Raw genomic sequence first — 22,636 nt, 5'->3', positions numbered from 1 at the left:
CACAATCATCATCTTCCTCATGCATGAGGCTTTTACTACTCTGGGAATATGTGATATTTATTTCCAGTCATTCCTAATCCTTCATAAGCAGTTTACACTTTAGTTCTGTTTAAAAGGAGGAGGCACATGGGAGGCAATCGGAGACTTCTCCCCTGACACTTTCTTTTGCAGTGAAGACATTCAAGGAGAGTTAAATTGTGGGAGGATTTTTTAACCTTCAGTAACAAGGCTTAATTAGGGATCAAGAGCAAATGTTATAGCAAAGAGGCACCTCTGAACACATATTCATATTGAGCTTTTGTTCCAATTAAGCTGGTTAACAAGGGATGTAAGAGCATTTGCATCTGAAGTATGCTCAAAGAATTCAGATAGCTATTACAATTTTTAATTTCACTTGAGCTGAAAATTCTGAGTAAGCAGGACCTTTTGAAGATTAGGTGTATTTGTGCAGAAATGGTGAAGAACTTGTACAGATCTTACTTAGCTCATTAAAATATTTTGACACTGCAAGGAACAAGCTCATGCTTAAACTCAAGAATAAATTTCTTACTATTCAAGAAAATAGGAATTAAAATAAAAATTGTAATTAAAAAAATGTTAAAGCAAGCCTAATTTTGCTCTCACACTACCACCTAATTTGTTCAGCATTTGTCACAAAAAATGTATTTGAATGACTACAACAAAAGAATATTTTGAACAGGGGGTCCACCTGACCTCCCCAATAACACTGAATGCAGAAGCAAAATCAGGCTTCCCATTTTGGACCAAGAAACATTAAGAAGCAAAAGGTGCAACTTTGCCATACCCTACATTTCTTAAACACAGTAAGGCATAGCTATGAGAAGATAGATAAAGCTAAGGAAGAGGCAGAGCTTTCCTTTGCTAACACTTACCAAAATACTGTAACAGAATTTTTTTTCCATTAGAGCAAAGAACAATAACATCTAATTCCCCTGGTTATTCACTAACAATTGATGAACCACAATTTGAGCCCTGGAAAATACCTTACAAGTCCAGATGGCAGCAGAGGAAAGCCAACATAAACATAAATATGAAGGAAAGGGCTTGTGATTTTGATGAAGACTAAAAAAACCACCCCATTTTTCCCTCATACTGATGACTTCGTATGAAGCCTTACCTTTCAGAGAAGTATATAATGTGGTTCCTTTAAGCCACCCTATTTTACATAAGCATCTAGGTGAAGTTAAAAATGCTGGGTTTTAGCAATTAAAAACCTCTCTGGAAAAGGTGTACATAGCTATATGAGTTAGCACATTTTAAATTCATGAACTTTATGGAGTTTTAAATACAAAGGGAACAAGATTCTTTTCAGAATTTGTAGCTATATTTTTGCTGTGACTAAATTTACTCCTTTTTGTTGCAGAGAGGACATATATGAAAGGGAAGCTGGTTTTAGGAGGTTTTTGTTTTGTATCAGTTTTTGCCCAGATCTCTAGAACTAGCCTAAAGGATCCTTTTAGAGAGCAAGCAAATATATAAAATATTAGGACAACGCTGCAATGCAAAAAGGATGTTAAATTGCTCATCCAAGGAGATGACATAACAAATACTGACATAATTTCCAAGCAGCAAAGCAAAACTAGGTCAAATCACGTTGACCTATCTAACATAATAAGCCCTTTTTTTTTCAGATTTTTACAATGTAGACTGTGTCTTCAGGCATTAATGTCCCCTGTTATCAATGTATAGTGTTGTCACTCTGCTTTAATGTCTTATCACCATGTTGTGTTAATTAGACCAAAACAATACAGTGCACTTTTGAACTGCTTAAATCCCAGTTTGAAGTCTCTCCCTAAACTATAATTCTGAGGTTTTCCAGTCAGAAATTAAATCATTAACCATTTACCTGTTTCAATAGGTGCTGGTGGGATAGGGCAAATTTTGACGTGTATGGTCAAAACCTAGGCTTCCTAAGTTGTTCAAAACAAGGTCCACATAGCTGCCATCTCTCAGTGAGGAAATGCATGCTAGTATCGATGGCATTTGATACAAGGAATAAGTAAAGAGCACACCATCTCTCGAGAATCACGTGGACAAACCTGGTTTGTGCTTGACAACGCGTCCCTGCCCAAGAGCTTTATCCACATGAACTCCCCTGAAAGGAACAGTCTTTTTCCTTGCTCAGGGCAGCCTTCCCTTCCCCTGTTCTTGTTGTTCCTCTGCACATCAGATTTACAACGAGCGTTTTTCAGTGAGATAATTTACAGAGTTGCTTAGACTTCTGTCTCCAGCCTCTTGTTATTCCAACAAAAACAGAAAAAACTAGTAGGAGAGAGATCAGTCTGTATCCCTGCATGCAGAGCTGAGGTGGAACCAGAGAGCAGGCTGAGGGCTTGAGACCTCACTGCCCAGGCAGCTGGAGCCATGCACCAAGGAGGAAAAAAGCAGAGGCAGGAGACAGAGGCAGACCTTGGTGGTCCACAAAGGAGAAGTTGTCAATAGAGTGTACACCTTCCATGTAAAATACATGCAGATTTTGCAATAAGGGCATAATATTGAGGAAGGAAAACCAGTATAATTCAATGATAAAAACAAAACCCCTGGTAAAACTTTTGAAGTTTGTTGGTGACGAAGATTTCCTTGAAACTGGGATGCTAGCTGTTTTTATGAAGGAGTGGCTAGATTTGGCAACTCTAATTCTAAATATAAGTGTGTCAAAAGGTGTAGTGTTTCTCTTTTCCTTTTGTTTTCTTTTTTTTTCATGTCTTCAATTACCCCTCAGGAAGAAAAATCCCCAAACTAATAAATAATAAAACAAGCTAAATTAAAAAGAAAAAAAGCCCAACAAAGATAAAAAAAAAATAAAAAAATATCCTACTCCAAACAAAAAGCCAAAGCCCCAAACCAAAACAAAATAAAACCCAAAAGAGATCATGTTTCCATATGGGATGACTATACAAAAAAACCCCAAAAACCCCAAAAAAGCACTTTTTGGAGAACAATTTTGCCATAAAATATTAATTTCTCAATATTTTATTATCTCAATTTTTTGATCAAAACATCAATCTCAGCTAGTGCCTCAAATAAAGGTTAAAAAATAAAGGCATAACCCAGAGGTGGTGTGGGGGGGAGGGAGGGTCTCATCTAAGCAAGCTGTCGCTTCACCTGAGTCTACAAAGTGCAACATCTTGCCAGAACCACAAATGAGTCCTCCCTACCACTGGTGTGTGTGTGAGGGGAGGAGGGGTCTCTCTAAGCTCCTGCTGCAGTTGTTCAGTAATTAAATACCTGCAGACCCCAAGGGACAAGTCAGTGCTGTTTGTCCTGAGCACCTGCTCAGACACTGGACCCCACAGGTGCACGGGCAGCACAAGGCAGCCTGAGTGAAGAGTGATGGGAAGATGTTGTTGCCATCAAAAGCATGAGAAATATGATGGCCTTTCTGCCCCAAAATGTGAAGCAACTGTCACAGCGTGTCACCACCTCCTTTCTGGGGCCATAAAATGTTCCTCCATAAATATTTTCCTTAAAGACTACCACACTGCAATAAAAAAATCCTATCAGCCCCATGGATCTCCTCATTTACTGTCCTTTTATTCCTTTCACAGGACTAAAAGCCTGGATTTTCTTTTATTTGTTTTAGTATCTTAAAATTGTTCTTGCACCCAGTTATCTCAACACTTATTCCATCAACAAAGTTGATAAAACTTTTTGAGCCAAACAAACATTGCCTCTTTGCCAATTTTTTTTCCTCCCACATCCCCCGGGAAGATATAAATACTAATGATAAAAAACGATGACATAACAGCAAATGGGAAAGAACTTTAAAGAATTAAGAACTATTTTTACTGTTTAGAAGAGAGATCAGTATCAGCTTCCTAACCTTTAGCGTTTTCCCCAGCTTTCAGACAGGCTGGATTCTGCACTGCAAGCCAGGGATCTCAGGGATATACAGTAATTCCTTACAGCTTGCTAAAGCATTACAAGCTCTAAGATGCACGACTGTAATAAAGACTTTAAACCAAAAACAGGCTAAAGAATAAAATATCCTACGAAGTCTGAAATTCAGTTCAAACTAACTCCAGCGCACATCCAAAAGGCAATCAGCACGGCTGTATGTGAGTGCTGGTCTGCTCCTTTCTCTCAGCTCAGTCCTCACCCACAGACAAATCAAACTGCTTCTCCAAATGCTGAAGCATTTTTTGAGATTCCCTCAGCATTTACCACTGCAAGCTCCTTGTTCCCGGCATTTCATTTTCCCTGACCCCAGGCTCCAGCAGACCCCTTACCTCTCATGCTACTCTGTGGAGGGACTCTGAGGTCTGACAACTTTTTGCAGTGCTCAGAAGCTGTTGAAACCCTCTGTGGCACTGCCTGCTTCCCTGTCCCTTGCCAGTGGGGAAGCCCTGAGAGCAGGCAGCAGTGGGAAGCCGGCAGCCAGCGCAGCAGAGGGCTGGGCAGGCTGGAGGGAGGGAGCTGGAGACAGACCTCATCAAAGGTAGGAGGCCTAGTGGGGATCATGGAGACAGTGATACACATCTAAATAATTCAGGTGCTAATAAAAGCTTTAGGTTGTGTTCTGTTCAAGATGTGAAATGAAGCTGAATTTTGATGTATTTCAGGCTTCCATCAATGCAGAACGTGGGGTGTTACTTAATAACCTGACTCTGAAAAAAAACAACATTATTTTAAAAGTATTCCACATAAAGTTAATGAGGAAAGTGGCTATGGATGCGTATATTTATAGCTTTAGGATGAAATTCTACCATGGGAAGATTTTGAGAGCTTCAAGCCTGACCTCTACAGGTAGGCTGCTGAAATAGGAACGGGATCTTGGGATCGCGAATTGTACACGGAATTCTTACAAATCAGGGAAAGGCAATGATCAGACACAGCACTTAGTTAACATCACTTTATCATCAGTACCTCCCGAAGCCATGTTTTAAAAACGTAACTATTTGTATCATCATCTGTGGGAATTTGGCTCCCGTAAACGTTTCTTTTGCAAACTGCATAGGCAGTGCAGCACCATGAGAAAAAGCACATCCAGCGTGACTATTTTTACATTCAAAAGTGTAAATGGGTTATGCTCTGCATTTTATTATCCCTCTCCTTCCCCACCAATCCTCCACATGATCTACTCTTGCAGAGCTACAGAAACAAGCATTACTTTGAAACTGATAACATTCATTTGCGTTTTGCCAAACTGATGTTTTTAAATGACCTGATTGGTGCCACCTTTTTCTAATCAGAACCAACCACTCTAACAAACTACCCTTTGTCAGGGGATCCCATCCCCTCTGTTCCCACCACCCTACAGCACATGTTGCTATAGCTACCCTGCATGTCTATTTACCACACAAGTGATCAAAGGGAGCAGACAACACAAATACGGACACGCACAAAAAATTCTCGCCAGGCTTCCTACCGAGCAATGTCCAGCCACTAATTAACTGATACACTCCCAGCCTGCGGACTCTGCACACTTGTTTTCTTTATTCTGCATGGTACACATACACAAAAAAAGGGCAGCATTCTTCAGGATGCTCTTTCTTCCCTCACAGGCCAAACAAACAACAAAACATCCCAGGATGAACTCTATAATTTCCTAGTGCCAGGCAAAGGATTACAGAACTTCAGGATAAGAATACAGCTTTTCTACAGAGGAATGTAATAAGAATTTTAAAAAGTATGCAAAAGAAAATAGGAAATAAGAAACACATGCTAAGAACTTAAAGAGCTGAAAGGAAAGGGGGTGATTTTGAATTTTGCATACATTTTGCTCTGAAATTGTATACAGCCTTTATTCACTTGGTGATTATATGCACACTAAAAGCCATATGACTGCAGACATGATAAGTAATTATAATGGTTTTATGTGGCTTAGGTACACAGTTTTTCATTTTTAGGTAGCCTGTCAGTTAACAGTTGTTTAGTGGAACCTCTTTACGTGACAAAGGGCTCAAGACTGCCTCAATCAAAGTCAATGGTACTTCAATAGGAAGAGGCCAAAATAAGGAGCTGCATTTTTTGTCAATGACACTCCTTCAAGCTGCACTTCAGGGATATGTTGTGGTTGAAAGGGAATGAAAATGAAGTATTAAAATTCATCAAACATTTGATTTTCTGTGAAGTAGGCTTAGGAAACAAAATAGAGCCCACAGTGCCCTCTCCAGTTCTGCAGCAAACTCAGGGAATCCAGCAACGTAACTGTGTCCAGCCACAAAAACTCCACCCTCATGAGGGCTGAGGACCCCTTCAGGAGTTTCCATCACTTGCAAATTTCCTTACTTTATATATAACAAACTGAATTCTGCAAAGCAAAATAAAAGTGTTACTTGCAAAGATTTGGGTGTTTTTTGTTTTTTGGTTTTTTTTGTCTGTTACATTTTATTTTTTTTCCCAGTTATATAACATATCTTTGAAAATTGTACTTCTGCTTCCTAACACTAGTCCTACAGCACACACCAATGGGTATATTTCCTGTGGATGCTTAAACATTTACTGGTACACTGTGATCAGCATAATTTCCCAGATAGGATAGAAATGTTCCAATTTTGGTTGGTGGACTTATTTCTGAGATTATTCTACGAGACAGCAAAAAGACAACTCCTGCTGAGGTTTTCAATGATCACCTAAAAGTGAGTGTTTCTTTATAAATGTCTCATTTACAAATCTCAACTCAGTATTGACACCAACCCCTGTGACCTGCTGGAGACTATTGGACCGGCACAGTAGTAAAGTAGGTTGAATCTTATCAATATGTCACATATTACATTTCTACAGTAATTCCTCTACTTCCATTGGGAAAATTAGCACATCTGTCTTTCTGTGTGCTATTGTTCAGTAGCTGTGGGTTGCCCTTGGGTCAGATCAGTCATCAGCATAGCACATGGTTCCATTCCAACACCTGCAGTACATTGCCACATGCCTGCGTACTTGATGGTTAGCTCTGCAGCACCAAATGGAGCCATAGCACCAAGAGCCTCTCAAAGAGGGAACACTCACTCCCAAAGCCTGTGAAGATGAAGGAGTTAATCCACTTCCTCCCAGCTGCTGTAATGAGGAATGCACCAGGGAAGGGCAGAGAAAGCAGCAGGACAGGTAGGGAGAGATGATTATAAGGTGGAAGAGTAGGTAAACCAGAGCTCTCTGTTGCTCTGAATAGGAGGGCCATGGAAAAGTCACCCTCTGCACATAACTCTTTCCCTTAACAATTTCCAACTAAAAGCAGGAATGAGGGCTCCAGCTGCACATGACTTACCTGCTTCTAAGTGTCTGCTGTAATGGATTTCCTAAACGTTTTACACGCTTGCTTCATAGCCCATCACAACCTTCATTTCCCACTAAAGCAGGAATTCTGCTGACAGGGGCTGACCCACACAGCAGCTCAGCATCACCTTGCCATCCATCTCCCTGGATTTTGTCCCTCGGGCCCTTGGTGCCCACAGACCTTCCCTGCCAAGCTGAAGATATTTGTGCAGAGCAAACCAAGCGAACCCCGTGAAATGGTGCCGAGCTGTTCCCTGGGGAGCGGAGCCGCGCTCGGGGCCCGCTGTTTGAACAGGCGCGGCTCGGGCGGCGCTGCCCCGGGAACGCGCACCGCGGGGCGGGAGCGCGCACCCCGCGACGGGACGGGACGGGCCCGGCAAGAACCAGCCCGTCTGTGCCTGCACCTCTCTTTAGGATGGAATGTTTCCCCCACCCCTCCTCCTCTTCTGGAGGGTACGTGTGTGCCTTAGCATTCCCTTCCGCCCCCGTTCTCTATTAGACTTATTTGCCTTGCTCTTTTAACCCACCACTTACGAATCTTCATCGTCCCTGAAGCCTATTCTTTAGGGGAAAATATTTTAGGACAGTAAAGTGCACGTTTCACAGCATTTTACACTTTATTATTGCCGTTCTGTAACATTTCTGCTTCTTTCGCACTCCTTGTTGGTAACCCCCTGTGCCAAAGTACCCTCTTGTGGTGATAATGATTCCTGATGACTACGTGCATCCAGCTGACCAACCCGAGTATATAAAATGCCCTTCATTGTGCTTTGCAAGGACAAGAATTTCCCTCTCTTTAAAGGGTTATAAAGTGTGATTTTGCTAGTAGGAGCAAGAAATACCTTTCCTCTTCCTATCACCTATATTTTCTCTTTCTTAACCTCCTGTAATTTAGAGAACACTGGCAAGGAAGCTGGGATTTCCCACCACGGTTTCAGAAAACGAGTGTAAAACAAAAGTTCCATTTGCACTACAGGTGCAAAATCCTCACACATGCATTTCCTGGACACGTATTATAAAAGTTCCCTTGAGAACTGAATGAATGACATCTGCAGAGAAAACCTAGAAAACTTCTCATTTCCTCATATTTACCTATTATCTACCCAGAAAATAACATATTATGAGCAAATTTAGGAAGTGGACTGGCTTTTTAAACTGGGACAGCTCTGATTCAGTCTTAAGATACAGGCAGTTCTTCCTCCCACAAGGCTCTTCTAAGTGTACATTGTTGCTGTAAAACTATGAAAAACAAGAATCAAAACCATTTTGTCACTGTGCCTTCTAACAGTGAGAATGAAAATAAAAGCTCATTTTGTCTCCTCAGGTGAAGAGAAGTCTTTAAACAACCCTCATTTGAATAATCTTTAAAAAAAATCCCTAGAAAACCTTTCTTAAAGTACTTCTGTGAAGCTGCAAGACAGCTTGAAACTACTACGTTTTAAAACAATCAGAAGATTAAAGACTGGCAGGCAAGGAACTCATGCAGAGTTGTTTAATAAATTATCCTTGGGCTGAATTATTGGCATATTTAGTCTTATAACACAGCAAGTTCTTTCCTTTCGCATGTCACAAACAGGGCTGCGAGACAGCCTGCACAATGCGCTTAAACCATGGCAAACTGGAATTGATTTACATAGCTCGCAAACCGCTTCCATGCTCCCCGCCAATCCAAACCTTACCACGGCTTCTATGGCATCCCTGCCTACCGGGAGAATCAGGGAGGGGGGAAAAAGAATTTATTATTTTCTCCCACACCCGGAAACTTACAATTATACGAAGAAAATAAAGAGGAGGGGAGGAAAAAGCGGAGATGGGCAGGGTTTGGGAGCGGTAGTAGCGGGAGCCGGCGGGCAGTGGCTCCTTACCTGCCTCATGGTGAGATTCCCATCATCCATCCAGCCGGCCAGGGCTGCTCACTCCGCGCTGCTGTCGGCAGGGCAGAAATCCATCAAGTTTCCCACCGTAAGCAAGTTTCCCTCCCTCCTCTTCCCTGTCTATTATTTCCCCCTCCCTTTTTATTCTTTGCTGGGGGGAGCCCTAAGACAATGTCAAGTTTCCCAACCTTCTTTGGGCAGCCTATGGGAAGTCGGCAGCGGGGAGGCAGCTGTCCTGCCTGGCTCTGATTTCAAACCACAGCCCAGGATGGAGCAGTTGGCCGAGCCGGGCCGTGGAATAGCCTCGCCAATCAGCAGCAAGGGGAGGGCGGCAGAGCACATAAAGGCTGCTGCCTACACGAGGATTAGGAAAGCTTTCAAGGATTTAAAAGACTGAAAGCAGCTGGAAACAGTGTCTAGGGCTACAAAGAGGGAAGTCAATTTGCGGTGTAAGAGATTATTCCCATTCTCATGTAACTGCTCTGGGTCTGCTGGAAGCTTAACAGACTCCCAGGACTTCAGCAAGGATATGCAAATGCCCGGTTCAAATTTCTGCAGCATCAGAGCGATGCAGGAACGCTCGGCAGCCGCCCGGCAAAGCGGCAACATCCCGTCTCCAGAAACACCGATTTCCTCATGTCAGATTAAAAGGAAAATTATATAATGACATAAGCAGGAAGTAAAACACCGTTTACCAGTTACATTAAGGGCGAGCGCCTGTCTCTTGGAAGGAACAAAAATGTATGTGTGGATCCGTAGGCTTTGGAAATGTTTTGTTGCAAAGTTTTATTTGTTTCAGTGGCAAACGTTTAATCATGCCTAACCTCAGTTCATTGTCTGCTTTCCCCTCTTTATAGAGGGTTGTTTCCTCATTCCTGAAGCTGGGTTTTTCATGCAAGATAACACTGGACTTGAAATGCAACTTCAAAGAAAAAAAAAAAGTGTTTTGTTTTGTTTTTTAACGAGATCGGCTGCTATCTGCTGCCCCTCGGCGGCTTTCATTAAAATAAACAAAGAAAAGGCAAAATCAAAAATCTCGAATCTGAAGTGCCGTTGCTGTTTGAGTTACACCTTTCGTAGAATTATAGAATTGATTGGGTTGGAAGGGACTTCGAAGAAAATCTAGTTCAAAATTTCTTGAGTTTAAAAAAAAGAAAAAATAAAAACCAGAGAAGTGCAAGCCTGCAAATTGATACCAGCCAATCTTCTCCAAAGTGGAGAAGGCTTCTAACTTAATATCACTTCAGAAGCCTGTTAGTCATTCTGTTCCACTCTTAATGGAAAATCTGTCTTTTGATCCTAGGGAACAATCAGGCAAATCTGATGCCTGAAGTAAAATCCCAGTATCATGAATTTGCTTCTGCAATGGCTTTATCTACCAATGAAAAAATTAGTCACTAACCCTTCACAGTACAAGTAGTCTTACTGAATTGAGTTACAGAAAAAAAAGTTAGAATCATATGCTTCCAGGATTTTAATTAAAAGCTTCCAAAAATATATTTCCTTTTAACTTATGATAAGTTCCAGCAGTGGGTATGTCACAGGGAAAGAAAGAAAATATCTGAAATACGTATTTGTTTTCTCATTTAAATATATTAATGATTTTTCTCACAATTGCAACAAAGAAAGGAGCTTGTATAATATTGGCATTGTCTAGATCAGAAGCATGGCATGGATGGAGGGAAAACTTGATTGAAACCACTACTGCACTTTATCTGGGTCCAACTTTACTCTTGCCTAGTCTGTGCCCCCAGGAGGAAGGATGCAATGATCCTTTAATGTACAACACCAACCATCTCCAGGGATCAATATAACATGTTGCATGGGGGTGAGACCAACCATCCTCTCTAGGCAATGTGGAGACAAACCAGTGATGGTCTAACACTGCCCACTTGCACAAGAGCTCGAAGCAGCTGCAATGCAGAGTGAGGTGCATTAAGGGCACTTAGCAGGAATGCTTGTCCTCTGTTCCCCAGGCACACCTCAGGGGACACGTGTCACTCGGAATGACTATGTGGTATGTGAAGGCCTTTTACTACTTTAAATCTGAGTGAATCCTCTCCAGGATGCATTCAAAGGAAACACAGATGTACTTTTTCAAATTAGAACATTAGAGATAAACTACCCTGCTGAAGAAGATGTAGTAAAAAGTTGAAAACTTACTAAATTAGTAAAGATTATAAAGGGTTCACACAAACCCCCTATATTTGATTTTAGGATTTTGATTTAAGAAGGGGATTGATTCTTAGGACAGCTTCAGAGTTTCACATGGGAACAAAGCAAAATTTCTGTAAGAACTCAAAGATTATAGGGTTAAAACAATTATGTAACTCTTCTGGAATTGCAGACACCTTTTCACAAACAACATGCACAACTTCCAGGATTGGATGGGTACTGCATTTTACTAAAAACCCAGCAGAATATGGCATCAAAAATGAGTTGATTGTATAGAATGAAAATTGGTTTCTAGTATTAGCAAAAAAAATTGAAACCATCAAAATCACTGACCTGTGTTCAGGGTGGGGTGTAGGCTATTTTGTTTAAAATCCAGAGTCGCAGACAGCCCCTATCCTAGTTATGCCATTCACTTTCCACCTTTGAGGAATGTACTTTGTGATCAATCCACACTCAGTTGCTGGAGTTTTTTTGTGTAATACAGTTTTTGTAGTCCAGATGAAGATAAGTCTGCCCCAGCTGCAGGGGGTGCAGTGGTATTATCACACGCAGTAGATTCAGAAAACTGGGTCCTGCACTTCACTTCCTTGAGTATTCTGAGTGGCACAAGAGAAAAAGAGGATCTGTATCTGAAGTAGGTTTGAGGGTAGTCAGCAGCCAAGACACAGAGGAGCAGCTAGATGCGAGGAAAAGGAATTCCCATCTGGGATAAAAGAAGACAGGTGCTGCTTTTACACCTTCCTCTGAAAAATTTGATTTCCCATCTATAACCAAGTGTATGTGTGTGCATGAGAAAGTCATATGGTGTTTGGGGAAGTGAAAGGAGATTCTCTCCCTGACAGAGGAAACTTTTACAGTCTGTACAGTGGAACCAGTGGAGGTTAAGAGCAGGCAGAGGAGCTGGTGCCTGTTTAGACATCACTGGGAGCAAAGACCTGTATAAGCCAGACCAAAGACATGGTAGGGACCACAATTGTTTTAAAGAATTGTTATTGAATTAATCTAAGTTAAAAGTAAAATGGCTACAAGCACACCAAACCATTGGCAGTTTTATGTTATGTGAACACTGGTTATCAGCAGTAATGGTCACATATTCCTCTTATCAAACCCTTTGGAGTTATGAGTGACACCAGCAGACACAGAAATACCAAAGTAACTCTGACCTTGCTGCTCACTGTGTATTCTTGCCACAGTCCTTATCACACACCAAGCACCTCCCAGACACAAAGGGCACGCACACAAGCCCTCCATCTGGCCTCATGTTTCGAGCATTATGTTGCCCCCTTCACTAAAGCAAAATCAAGGCAGGAAAACTTCAGCTGGGCTTCCATTATTGGCAGCATTGTTCAGGAAGATCTTCAGTGTGGTTCGTGCTGTTCTGCTCTTGACTTGGCAAAAGTAGTCAGCAGGCACTTGTGAGAACTCAAGGTGTTGGGTTCTCACTAAAAATTCTGCCTCCTATTGCTACTTAAGACAAAGATGCAATATTAGAATGTGTTGTGAGCCAGTTTATGAAGCCAAAAAAGCTTTGAGAGTTCCTACAAATGTGCAGAAAACCCCAGAAAACACGAGCTACAAATTGTACATTATGTAAAAATATCACTTTTTTTTTTTACATAAACATAGTAAACTAAGTGTTGAGTTCTCTTTCTAGCACATCAACTATTTCTTAATATGTTCATCAAAATTTAGTGAGAAAAGGCTTAGTTCAGTGCTCATCAATGTCGTGTGCAGTTTTGAAAGTTTTAAGTTGTGACAAGGCAAAGACAAAAATTTTGATATCAAAAATTTAGCATTCTTTCAGAATTTGAAACTTTTGCTCACTGATTTTTTAACTAGATCCTCCTTATCTACTTTCATTGTTTCTAATAAATTACCACACACAGGAATTATTTTGAACTGGGATCGAATGAAAAACAGCCTAATGTGGGATCACTCAGTTGCTGGAGTTTTTTGGTGCAATACAGACTTTTACTTAATCCAGACCAAGATAAGTCTGCATCAGCTGCAGGGGGAGCACAGAACAGAAAGTGGCAAAAAGGACTTTCTCTCATTAGTTGAATTCCAGCTGCCATGGAAATCCTCCTGGGCCCAGAGAATTTAATATACGCTAAAGACAGAGAACCACTCTATTTCTTTACTGAGCTGTGCCAAACAAAGACAGACCAGACCCCAGGATCTGATTATATGTTAGGACTGAAAGAGTTGCAGAAGAGAAAATGACCCAGCATATAGGTTAGAAAGAAGCAACCCTAGTTTGAAAATGAGCATCTTCAGGTATGAAGTCAATCACAAATATATTGCCTTTAATTTGCAATATAGACAACTAATAAAGACATGTTTTTCCAAATAAGACAAGCACTTTGAGAGAAAAATGTAATATTCACACCCAAACTATTGGCATTGAAATTAATTTTTAAGCGTTTTTATAGTCCCTCTCTTGGCAGTTTTAAATTGGCACCTGCAGGAAGAGCAGGATGTCCAGAATACAAAACACTTTTTATTAACCCCATATAACACTAGAGTACTTAAGGCAACACTGGCATGTAAAAATAACCACCAGAAAAACTGGCACAAAATATGAGGTTGTAAAATGAAGACAAATTTATGAGAAGACAGTATTAAAAAAAAAAAAAAAAAAAAAGGGAAAAATTCTGAAATACTCCAAATATTAAAAACTGCTCTCAAGATGTGAATGTTGTCATGCAATGATTTCAACTGATATAGTTAACATTTGTGAATGTAAGACTGTGCAGAGCTGGATCTCACAAAGCAGTACTTAGCTGCTTTTATAAGCGTTGCTGCAGTGAATGCAATGAAGACAAGCTGACCATGCTGGCAGAATGTCTGAGTCATGACATCTAAATGCACACACAATTTCTAACAGAATTTTAAAACTAGGACCAGCAGTGTCAGACATCCGTACATGTGCACATACACACTGAAAGCCACAGTGCACAAAGGTGTCCTTAAGGTGGATCGCTGGGGAATTCATTGCCTTTCAAGACTCAGCCTTTTGGCAGGGCACCAGCAAAACAGGCTGAGGTGAGAAAGATCAGGGCATCCTTCAGTCCTCTTGGTGGAGCAACCCTTAGCAGACCATTCACCCTTTACAGAACCACTCAAAGTGCTCTGATCTCACTTGGGACTGCACCATCTGCAGGCAAGAGAGAAGGGAAGATATCTTCAGGACAGCTTCTTTCTCCATCACTTATGTAACCTATGTAATCCTCAGATCAAACAGACAGAAAGGTGGTTAAACAACTATCCATCTGCACTTGCCTTAAGGACTACACTGGCTAGACTTTTTGATTCAGGCTTTTTAATCAAAAGAATAATATCTTCTGGATTTCATTTTACTACATCTGCTGTGAGGCAGATACTTGATCTGCTAGGCTGAACAAGTTGGTGCACAGTCATGTGTAATAAATTAGTGATCAGAAGACTCTGATAGTCTATTTCAAAATTCTATGGAAGTATAGTAAGCTAAAAAGACCAATAAAGAAGGATGCTATAAGGGTTCAGAGCTTCTAAAACATCTGTTCTCTATTTATTTATATATAAATGCTGAATTATATGGAAATCATAATTAGTTTACCACTGTTTCTCCATTTGATATCCTAAGATTTTACAGTTAGTTGCTACTTCAGTGATAATTATACTTCATTACTCTTAGGAGTAGTAGATTAATAGTTAAATTGTTACCTTTTTTTTTTTTTTTTTTTAATATTCCAGTCCTAAGAAGCCTCCATGAAAAAAAAGAAAGATAAAGAAAGAAGACAAGAATTTCCTTATGTATCTGTAACCTCTATTTGCATAGAAAAAAAAGAGATTAACTTTATTCCATTGCATTTTGTACCAACAGCTTACTTAGTGACCAATTACAAAAGTCAGTCATGAAGTGATTCAAGCACATAAAGATGCAGGCAAGTAGCAGAAGTTATAACATATGTGCCTTTGTCAGTCAAACATCAAACAGCATCTGTCAAAATCAATATTTTTCTCCTATTCCAGGAGATATATCCAAACATATGATCACACAGGTTCGAGGGAGTCTCATCTGGCCACAATTTCACTAAAACAAGTTACAGCCTAAAATGTTAAATTGTCACTTGAAGCAAGCAGGCATCTACTCAAATCCCCATTATCTGCGTGTTAGCTGAGATCATCAAACCATGCAAATCCTTCCTTTAGAAATAAAAGCCCCTAAACCACAGGTTTAGCAAAAAAAACATGTAACACTCAGAATTAAGCCACTCTGTTCTAAAACAGTTTTTCTTCAGCCGGCATACAACAGGTTAGACATATCATATGCCATGCATGAGTGTGCCAGAAGTGAAAAACTAAAGCACTGTCAAGACTATGTCATGTCCAGGAAGAATTATAGAGAGATTGACTCTGTGTTTCCAAACTTTCCAAAACAGAAGAAAATGTTTTTTTAACATCTTTTCAAAATCTCAGCTGGGATGAGGCATTAACACAAAAAACTGGAGTATTTCTGCATAATTTTTAATTCCATATATTTCTTGTTCTCAGAAAACATTTGATATTTCAATGTTCTCTGGAGTGACACTACACAGTTTTGGTCATACAGAGATAAAAAAATTAGCTCAGATATTCTTTAAAAATCCCAAGAAGCCAACTGCCACTGGAGAGACAACCAACCAATATTTTTCTGACTTCAAATCAGGTATTTCAGCTAAGATCAATGGAGCCAAAGTTGTCTAAAAGTTCAAGTCAGACTAAAATCTTGTTATTTCATTTTTCTAGTCATAAAAGTTTACCAGCGGTCTGCACTATCTCATGAAACTTAATTTAATAAGATTAGCTTTTGCAGTCAAAATTCCTGAGAGTATTTTTGTAGGGAATTCTCACTTTTCTCTTTTTTTCCAGTTTCCTGGCTACCCATGCCAGCTCCCAGCCCCATGGAAGAAGGCCTTCTGTGAAGCAGGTAGCCTTTTGGAACAGGAGTTACCTGTCAGCAAGGTGGGGGGTCACATGGGAAACCTGTCAAGTGACATGACTCAGAGTCATGTCTTAAACACTGGAAATATGAACTGCAGCCTGAAAACTGCTTGTGCCCAGGGCATGAGGTGTCTCATCTCTTTCACTGGAATTCTCTGGATATTCAAGCTGTCTTTACACTGCTGAGGATAATAAAGGGGAGAACAAACCTATAAACGCTAAAACATCTTTGCACATTACAATAATCAGGGCAGCACGGGCTCTGCCAAAAGCAGGAATGAAGGACACAAAAAGACTACTCTTTGTAGATGTAAGTACTAGTTTCTGGACTAAATCTAAGTATTTAGAATGCAAAAGTTAGTATTAACCAGACAACACAGCAGAATACTGAAATTATTTCTAGAAAAGTGTGTGTGTGTCTATGCGTGTGCATGTAGACATCCTTGAATGTGTAGAGAAACATGTTCAAATTCTTCAAGAAAAAATTAAGGTATACACTTCAACTTTTTCAGTGAAAGAGAACCGAGTCTTAAGGTGCTCTTCCCTACAACTGAACAAAACATTTCCCTACTCAGAATACCAGTGGATTGCAGTGTTGGTGGTGAGATGAGGTTGCAGGGGGTGGGCTGGGGAATGACAACAAAAACCTTAACCCAAATCCCAAATCCTTAAACTCTGGCCAGGAAAACAGCTTTATACAACTGAGAATTTGCTAACATATGTGGCTCGTGATTCGACTCACAAGCTTCTGAAGTTCACTGGGGTTACCATCAAGGTCAGATTACCTATGAAATATCAGATTACTACACCTTCCCATTGCTTCAGAGAAACCCTTGGTACTGACCATGTAATATATTTATGTAGGAAGGTTAACACCAAAACCACCACATTCCTCTAATTTCAAATGAGAAAAACAGGCAAAGAATTTAGAAGGAAATCAAAAGAACCTTCTTATGAGAGGATTTTAAATTAAGCAATTCAAGGATGTGGGCAGATATCACGAAGCATTAGTCACAGAGGTTAAGCTGGAGACAGTTTCAGAAAGTTTTTGTTTATCACATTAATGTTTTTTCTCACCAGGAGCATTGCTTAAAACCAGCTGAGGAGGTTTTGAAATGGTGTGTTTATAAATAGGCTCACTGGGACTGCCCTGGGAGCACTGGTCTGGTGGGGTCTCACACTTCTGTCTGTGTCGAGTAGCCATTTTCAAAGTTTTAAACCATTTTCAGATGGCACTTTTATGAGTCCCTGTAGCTTGTTCCTTTTAATTACAGGAATATATAGTGTAGGTTTACCAGTCTCCAAAAGAATTTTTGCTTTCTTTACCTCACATTTCCAGAGGTGTCACCTATTCAGTCCTCTCTTTTTGTTAAACAGCTCCAGCAATAAAAGACAATGACTGCAAAACACTCTACTCCTCCAAGTTCCAATAAAACCACTTTTATAATCCAAACCTTTGATTTTCATTTCATAAGATGCCCTTATAAAAAACAAACTAAAATAAAAACGCAGACTGGTCCATGAAAACTATGTTTTCATAGTTGGTGATAAACCTTTTCATGAAGATAGTAAAAAAATCTGAAGTAACCCAGAAAATATGATTCAGGTAGGACTTGTGGAAAGTGAAGCCCAACACAGAAATAAAATGCTCACTATTAGGCATTAATTTTTGCATCTTTTATTTTCACAGGTTATTATTAGTTTGCATTCATCACTTCAATGCTGAAATTGGAAGATATTGCCCAGAGTGTCTTATTTCATAAATACACATGCTTATTTACAGGGAGACTCAACCATTAAAACCCCTGCCTGCAACACATTCTCCAACATCAGTATTTCACATCAGGGAAAAACAAAGCACAGAAGTAGCTGCTACTGCACATCAGCCCAATGATGAAGGTTAATGCATGCCTTCTAAACTATTTCATGCAGATTTTGATCCCTAGGGCCAGACTGTCACATATGCTCATCCTCTCTCTCCTTGTTCAGATATCTCCCTCAGCTGTAATTTTGCTGTAATTCTCTATGAAACTGCAATGATATGCAAAGGTCCTAACACCCATTTCATAAAGCCTTTTCCACATCTCTTGGGCACAAAGAAGGTCCTTTATGTTAAAGGGAATGCACAGTGATGTCCTGGGTACCCTGTCATCTTCAGAAATCCAAGCTTTTGGTGCTCCCAGTTACCCATCTACCTGAAATTTACAACTAATAATTTGATGCTATATGATGCTGCAGAGCAAAATGAGGCAGGAAGACCCCTCAGAAAATATAGGACTCAGGCTGAGTTGTGCAGTCATATTGCTCAATTACCAAATCACTTGGCAACAACTGATTTTGCTTTTCTTCTTCTGCATATCTGTTCAGAGCACATATACAGGGTGTACTGCACTCCACACTGAAGTGAGAGAGAAAAAAGAATCACACTAAGGATTCAAAAATTAAAGACTTTTGTGGTTTAAACACAATTTCAATTATTATTTTATCACAGGAACTCATCATTCACTGGTTCTACCTGCTTTTCTAAGTATTTAATTTTGTGGAAAAACACAGTACACCACCAAAAAAAAAAAAAAAAAAGAGAGAAAGCACAGAGTCCTCTGGGGAAAGGTGATGACATTTCATCAGGGGAGCTCTCCAGGCCATCCCAGCATCCTTAGCCTTAAAGGCTATGGGGCACAGAAATAACTCCACAGAAAAATTCACCTGCCATATCTTCATATTAGAGATTAGAAGTGTTAAGCTCTGACCACTTGCAGCTTCAAAGCTGAAAAAGAAGGGAGAGCATCTGAAATGCAACATCTAAAACAAGAGAAGCTGTCTCTACAGTCAGAAAAATCATTGTTGTTACAACTTTATGTGATTTGAAATCCTGCAAATAAAATAAATGGCACAGTCTTTTTAGATTGCTGCAAGGAGGGGATCTGTACTTACTTTATTTTGGGTGTCTTCCTGTGAGTTCTCATGTTCAATCCTTTTGAGAAACTTTTCCCTTTATGTAGGCTTTGTTTGGCCACCACAAACCACTAAAGCCTTCAGCAGACTCAACTGAGGGTGGTTATGATGGGCATGCTGTAGGTGAGCAGCAATGTGTGTCCAGCACCTTGCTCCCTCATGGCTTCTTGAGCCCATTAATCTTTTGCTTTTGATACATCAAACTGACACATAAAACTAAAGTAAGAAGGGCAAGGAGAAATCAGCCAGTAGACAGGTGATCTTGAGTCTTAAGCATTTTTACACATCTGTCTTTCAGTGTGGCTGTTTCCAAGAGCTAATATTATCAGCATTTTACAAATATTAGCAGGGCATTTGATGCACATTTCATGGAGATGTTTCAGCGTCTCAAACAGGTGATAAGGGGTTGCTATGGTTACGATATTCTCTTAAGCTGAATACTTAATAGGTTCTCAAAATATATATTCTTACTTGTTATTTAAAATATTAGTTGCTCAACATGTATTTGCATATGCACCTCTTTCATTTTTTCATGGACTTTCCACTCCTTCATCCATCAAATATAGTGGATTTTGTTACTGTTTAGAGAAAGGAGAGGTCACAAACCATTCTTCTTCAGAAAAGGGGACAAGTTAGGTAGCTCATTATCTAGCCTGTTTATAATTAAGTCCAAAAATAACTGCTCCACTGTACTAGAATTGTGAGAACTTTTATTTCAGAGGATTTAATGAGTCATGGAAACACGTTTGAAAGTCTGCACTAAACAAAGAGCTAAACATTAGCATGGCAATAGACCATATAGCTTTTAATGGTCTGAACTCTTTGTCTCACATTCAGACACAGACCCAGGCTTGTCCCATCACCAACATTTCATGCAGTGTTTCTTTCAGATGGGTTACTTTTTTGCCAGTGAATCCAAAGGTGATATTGAGGAAATCTATTATCAGGTATGCAAACTGGGGGGGAAATGTGTCACTCCAAGTCTCACATCATGACTCTTTACTAAGATATTACTCATAGGCAAATGCTTTCATGCACTGCCTGCTTAGAAGGACAAGCTGAATGGAGTTACTGTAAAGGCACCAAATTTCAAATTTTTATACTTGTTTTTTACTCTTCATGATGAAATTAAAGGGAAGTTTTAACACACTAACTTATTTTAATTTTACTTGGTTTATTAGGATATATAGAATGTAAATAAGCATAAAGTTTCCTAATTTTTATTATCATCAAAACACCAATGTTTTGACTTTCTTTGGATCACTGTGTTCATTATGTACCTGTTACCTTATTTTGAAAATTTCCATTGAAAATGTTCATAAACGGTCATAGGATGGAACCCTGCTATTATTGAACTAATTTCTTTTAAAATTGGTCTAATTTTTACTGAGGCAGATATGAGGAGGATTACATCCATATGTAACTGATAACCTGATAGTGGTCAGGGAAAACAAAAATAATCCTCCAAGTTTGACTAATAACTTAGTTGGATGTATTTGAACACCTGTTACTATAATAGTGTTAGTAATCTATTCAGTTTGGGTAAGACTGAGCAAGAGCAAATGTGCTTGAAACTTCCAGATCTGCTTTCACAGCTTGTATCCAAAGAGATTCCTGTGAAATGAATTAATATTTTGCAGTCTGAGGAAGCAAATTTTTATAGCAGGTCTGAGCAACAGGGTAGGAATTCATGGAAGATAATATATTGAGCAGATCTACGTATTAAATAGACACTTTCCTTATGTATTTTGAAGTACAGAATGTTGCATATTTCTAGAATGAAAAATGGACATAACATGTTGTTCTTGCAAGGTGTTACCATGTTAACAACTAGAGAACCTTCTGCTAAAACTATTAATATGTGGCTTATCACTTCATAAAAGCTTGAAATCACAACACAACAACAATAAGCACATGTGGTACATATGAAGCCAGTCTGCAAATACAATAATAAGCATTCAGCAAGAGGCATTTCTGTACTGTAGTTAGCTGAGGTAAAATTGTCATGCTTGTTTCACAATCACCACTTTTGTTACATACAAAATAAACCCATCCATACTCACTCTGTATTTGGGCTCCTTTCTGAAGTGCAAGAAAGGCTTTTGTTGCCTCCTTGTTCATCAGCACGCACCAAATCAAACTTGGGAAGTTTGAAGGTGATGGTGAAGTCATCTTCCAGAAGGCTTAGCAATTTTAAGGAAATCTGTTCCCAAACCTGCAGCTGACCCTCTGTTTACCAAGACAGACATCATCTATCATAATGATTCTGTCACTGGTGTCAGTATTTGGGTAGTTAAGGCACTTACTATAAGTGCAGGAATAAGCATGAAAAAGTAGATCTTAACTTGTGAGACTGAGAGATGGGAAGAGGAAGAACTGCAAGCATTCCATGTAAATCACAGACTCCTTTAAGTTGGAAGATACCTTTAAGATCGAGTCCAGCTACTAACACAGCACTGCCAAGTCCACCACTAAACCATGTCCCTATGCAGGGTTGGCATCTACATGCATTTTTAAATACCTCCAGGTAGGGTGACTGCACCACTTCCCTGTCCCAACACTTGAGAACCTGCACATCTTTGTTAAACTGGAACAAGGAGCTCATGAAGCCCCAACTCGTGCATGCACACGAAGGGAGAAGCGGGACTGGGCAGAGCTCGGCCGCTCGCTGTCCCTGTGCCGCTCTTTGCTGAGCGCAGCCTGCATCGCTCCCATGCCCAGCAGCTCAGAAAGCAGCAACAACCTCTCTGCAAGGCAGCTGGGACACCAGTTTCTTGTAGGAATTGCACAAACTTTCTATTTGCAGGGAAAATCTGAACAGTTTTTGGTTATTTCTCAGCTAAGCTTCAGATGCAAACTTAGCAACAATAAAATACATTTTTAAAAAACACATACAGCAGGCAGTTGTTGCGTCTATAACACTGTAAGATCCATTTCTTCCTAAGGTGTCATCAACTCCACTTCTAAACTTTTCTGATGTTTAAAGCTGATTTCTCCACACAAAGAGAAGATGGCACAGGTTCAAAACAAGCAACTGCTTTTCACCTAGCTTTAATGGCTGTGGAGGAAGCACACTATCGCTGCATTCCAGGAGTTGCTGTGTTACACTTTATGCCCCAGCATTACTAGCACCATGAAGTTTCTGTGTTGTAATTCCTCTGTACTTAGAGTCTTAAAAGGCCTCAAGTTTGCATACTTGAAATTTGTGATACATTTTCTTCCCACCATATGCCTACCCCCTTGGGACACAAGAGTTTTTGTTAAGAACCAGCTTTCTGCTTGTGAAAATAAAATTAAATCACTGAACTCTGACCATTAATGCAAAGTGTGTTCCACACTAGCTTATAGCAACAGGATATCCTGACAGTCAGCATAAGGGGGGATAAAAAACAAGTAAACCTTGGGATAACTCAGACTATTCACTTGAAATATAT

General features: G+C 39.9%; 1 protein-coding gene across 3 annotated transcripts in view; it reads right to left on the bottom strand.

The window, feature by feature from the left end:
* Nucleotides 1-22,636, bottom strand: part of MID1 (midline 1) — a 238,277-nt gene that overhangs the window by 131,097 nt on the left and 84,544 nt on the right. Inside the window, exon 1 of one of the 3 annotated variants that reach the window (XM_015641101.3) lies at nt 9,099-9,346. The exons of 1 other annotated variant lie outside the window; for it this stretch is intronic. The gene's annotated coding sequence lies outside the window, so the exon portion shown is untranslated. Of the gene's footprint in view, nt 1-9,098; nt 9,347-22,636 lie in introns of those variants that run through there. One more of the 3 variants, XM_015641067.3, reaches the window with a different exon arrangement.

The sequence above is a fragment of the Parus major genome, chromosome 1 (genome assembly GCF_001522545.3).
Source record: "Parus major isolate Abel chromosome 1, Parus_major1.1, whole genome shotgun sequence".
Taxonomy (NCBI): Eukaryota; Metazoa; Chordata; class Aves; order Passeriformes; family Paridae; genus Parus; species Parus major.
Note: the sequence above shows the minus strand (reverse complement) of the source record. Positions and strands in the feature narration are given on the sequence as shown.